We start from the raw sequence: 4,360 nt of genomic DNA, 5'->3' as shown, positions 1-4,360 counted from the left end.
ACTGAAACAAATAAAAGAATTAAAAAGAATATATATACACATATATATATATATATATATCAAAGTTTGATTCAGTCTCCCATGAGTTCAAGTTTCGTGGACGCGTAGGAAACGTCCATCTCATCAGATGCTAGGTGTGTGTGTGTGTGTGTGTGTGTGTAGGTCTGGCTGTTTGTCTCCCTGTCTCTCTTCCTCTCTCCCACTTTCTCTCTCCGTGTTTCTTTGCTCTTCCTTTTGCCATTCCTCCAACAAGAACCGCTTTATTCCACACATTCTTAGACACATTCATGCAAAACCCCACACCACAGTTTTGCACACATTCACACTTAAATACACACACACATATTAACAATGTTAGACATTTATACGTTCATATATACACACATCCACACAAATACATACTGTCTATCCATTCGTTTCCCTCTCTCTTACTTCCCCGCTCTTCCTTTTGCTTGCACTTTCTTCCACTCCCTTTTCCTTCTCCCCTCTCTCTCCCTTACACATCACACTCTTTCTTTCTCTTCATCTTTTTCACCATGTTTGTCACTACCACCTCCCTCACTCACTCTATCCCCGCCATCTCTCCTTCTCTCTCTCTCTGTCTATCTATCTGTCTCTCTCTGTATCTGTCACTCTCTCTCTCATTTACTCTCACTATTTCTAACTAATTCCCCCGCCAAACATGTATTACCATTTCTCTAATCCACCAATCCATCCATCAATCAATCCGTCCCTCTATCGATCCTTTAATCTACCTCTTCACCAATATCTCACACTTCCAGGGCCCACTTCTAAAACCCATTCACCCAGCTTCTTTCCATTGTATTTGTTGTTGTTGTTGTTCTTTAGCCCCAATCAATTTCGATCAAGCAGACGCCTGATCGAAGGCTCTCCAACTACGACCTCTTCGTTTTTTTTTTTGTCCAGGCTTACAGAGATCGACATGTTCTTCATTATGTAAGACGGTATGACATGAATTGAGTGTTAGCAGTTGTTTCTAGCAGATCGGGCGGTCAAAACGAGGTCTTCTCGTGCTTTAGAGAGGATGGGCTTATGGCATAGTGGCTAGGGTATTCGGCTCACAATCGTAGGGTCGTGAGTTCAATTTCCGGCGACGGGTTGTGGCCTTGAGCAAGACACTTTATTTCACGTTACCCCAGTCCACTCAGCTGGCAAAAATGAATAGTACCAGTAATTCAAAGGGACCGGCCTTGTCATATTCTGTGTCACGTTGACTCTCTCTGAGACCTACGTTAAGGGTACACGTGTCTGTGGAGTGCTCAGCCACTTGCACGATAATTTCACGAGCAGGCTGTTCTGTTGATCGGATCAACTGGAATCCTCATCGTCGTAACTGACGGAGTGCCATTTCTAGAGAAGAACAGACACGTAATCTTGGGGACAGTGGTAAGTCAGACTGCTAGAAATAGCAGCCAAATTCCCCTCACAGTCATAAGTCAGTACAGTCTAGGACAACATTATATAAGGTACTCTTAAATATTTGAGGCTTATGAAAACAAAACGGAGTGGTCATGGATAGAATGCTCTTCGTCATAAGCTTGTTCTACCAGAAGTGACCTAAGGTTAAACAACAACTTTCCAGTTTTCGGTTTCGTCCCCTCCATTCCAGAACGGAGGAGGTCGAAGGTGAAAGGTCACACACTTATGGGAAGGATGTGGGCCTTAGTCGACCAAATCAACCTAACATGGTGAACTAGCAGGGTCGGTAGAGCATCGGACAGAATACCTAGCAGTGTTTGTTCTCCCTGCTTCCCAAGTTCAAATTCCATTGAGATCAATTAAAAAGTGGGTCAACCTTTCTGTCAGAATATGAGAGCAGATAGCCCTCGGAGTCCTGAGTCAAATTCTGTCACGATCCCTAAAATGCACCCTCACCACTCCCGTAGGACCAGTGGGGTTAGTAAAGCAAATCCTAGAATCAAAGGACAAAACAAATGGTGCTGAGTGGGGGAGTCGAGAGAGAGTAAGGGATTCCTTCAGCTGGTGAAAGGAACTGCACTCTGGGAATGACTGGTATTTTATTTTATTGACATTGGATCGATCGCAGGCCCAAACTGACCTGGGACGTAATTTGAACTCGAAATGTAAATTAACGTGACGAGTTCCGGTGTTCTGCCGGTTCTCTTTTGTCAAGTTGCACTTTTTAGATCTGACTTAAGGTGGATGTTCAGTTTGAACGCCGAATACTGAGGTATTCGCATTGAGATGTCCTCTCATATAGACACATGGTGCATAAATGCCTCTGAAATAGGCGCCAGAAATGCCAGATTACGTGATTTCAGCGTACTGTGCTTCTTCAGTGGCAGGCTTCCGGCCACCGCATTCCATCCAAATCTCGCTGCCAAAGATGTGTAGAGTAACAGTATCTCTTCAGTTACTGATATCGTAATGCCTCTTGGTGTTAATACAGCTTCTGGTACTAATATTCATTTTTTAATAAGCCTGTTGGTTATTTGCGCTATCTATGACTAAAAAGACCCCGTTATTCCGTATATCGTTGGCAGCGGGATTTGGCTGGTGTTCGCTGACAGGACGCCTTTCACTGAACAAACGCAATTCGCTAACAGTTCCAGTGCCCATGCCAGACGATTCTTGTTTGCTATGGTATAAGTCTGTGAGATTGTGTCACCGCATGACAACGGGTGTTCGTTTGTTTCCGTCCTCGCGAATTAGTAGTTCAACAAAAATAAAATAAAAAGGGACCGACGGAAGAAGTAGCAGACTTAAAACAGAAAAATAAGTACTGGGGATCGATTTGACTGACTAAAAGGCCCCCACGGCAGGACCCCAGAATGGCCACATTCCGATAACGAAAACAAGAGAGAGAGAGAGAGAGAGAGAGAGGGAGAGAGAGAGAGAGTGTGTGTGTGTGTGTGTGTGTGTGTGTGTGTGTGTGTGTGTGCGTGCGTGCGTGTGTGTGTGTGTACCCCACCATCGCTTGACAACCGATGTTGGTGTGTTTACGTCCCGATAACCTAGCGGTTCGGCAAAAGAATACCGATAGAATAAGTACTAGGCTTACAAAGAATACGTCCAGGGGTCGATTCGTTCGACTAAAAGCGGTGCTCCAGCATGGCCGCAGTCAAATGACTGAAACAAGTAAAAAAATAAAAGAATATGTTTCTACGTATGCCTGCCACTCCATCCATGTCAGTCTATTATATACTTACATGTACTTACAGTCTATACACTCGTTCTATTTCTAGTTTCATCTCCTGTTCTCTTCTCTTCTTCCCCCAATATTATTTCCTGCCATTTACACCACATTATCTATCAAATACAGACCTAACGTGTAACTGGTACCAACTCGAACTAACGACTAACCTTCTACTTTCGGAGAAAAAAAAGAAAGAAAAAAAAAGAAATTCATTGAATAATGTAGTCCTAGATACACTATGCCTGGAATAGATTAGATGGTCACGGTTGGAATGTTTTAAGCATAAATCTGCGAATATACCGCTGACATGGAGCTCTGTAACAACAACAGGCACTGATTTGATGTTGTGACATTCATACATCTCCCACTGAAGTTTCAAGTCCGAAATGAAGGGAAATGGATTAACGGTTGATGCCTAGGAATCGAACCGCTGACCTCTTGTTTCATCACGGACTCAACCACGACCAACACAGTCATCTCCTTCTCTCACCAAATTCTCTATAGTCTCACTACTCTTCCTTTCACCCTATCTTTTTTCCCTCGCACTTCTTTATCAGGTATCACCTTCCCCCGGCTAACTTCCAATCGTTATTTGCCCCGCCTACTTCTCTCTGTCTTTCCCTCCCTCTCTCCTCTTATCCTTCCTCCTCCTTTTCTCTTCTCTCCCATCCTTCTCCTACCACTACTGTCTCATCATACCCTTCTCCTCCTCCCTTTCTCTCTCTCTTTCCCTCTTCCTTCTCTCTCTCTTATCTTTCTTTCCTCCTCCTCCTCCCTTTCTCTCTCTCTTTCCCCTCTTCCTTCTCTCTCTCTTATCTTTCTTTCCTCCTCCTCCTCTATATGTTTTCTTCCACCAGGGAACCTCTACGATGTCCCTTGGCCTGTTAGAAATAGTAACAGCATCTCCCCTCAAATGACACATTGGACCCTTAAACAAGTATAGCCCCCTTACACAAGGATAGGCTATTAAATAATGGAATGATACACACCCCTAAAAAGACAGTCGGAAGGATCAGTATTGGTGTGAACCCTAACATCATCCATGCCTTTTTCTCCAGTATGTGTGTGTATGTGTATATGTCTGTCTGTCTGTCTGTATGTATGTATGTATGTATGTATGTATTTATGTATGTATGTCTATATCTGTGTATGTATGTTATGCATGCATGTGTGTGTATATAT

The sequence above is a fragment of the Octopus bimaculoides genome, chromosome 26, assembly GCF_001194135.2.
Source record: "Octopus bimaculoides isolate UCB-OBI-ISO-001 chromosome 26, ASM119413v2, whole genome shotgun sequence".
In the NCBI taxonomy this organism is placed as follows: Eukaryota; Metazoa; Mollusca; class Cephalopoda; order Octopoda; family Octopodidae; genus Octopus; species Octopus bimaculoides.
The sequence above is the reverse complement of the archived record's forward strand: the minus strand, read 5'-3'. Positions refer to the sequence as shown.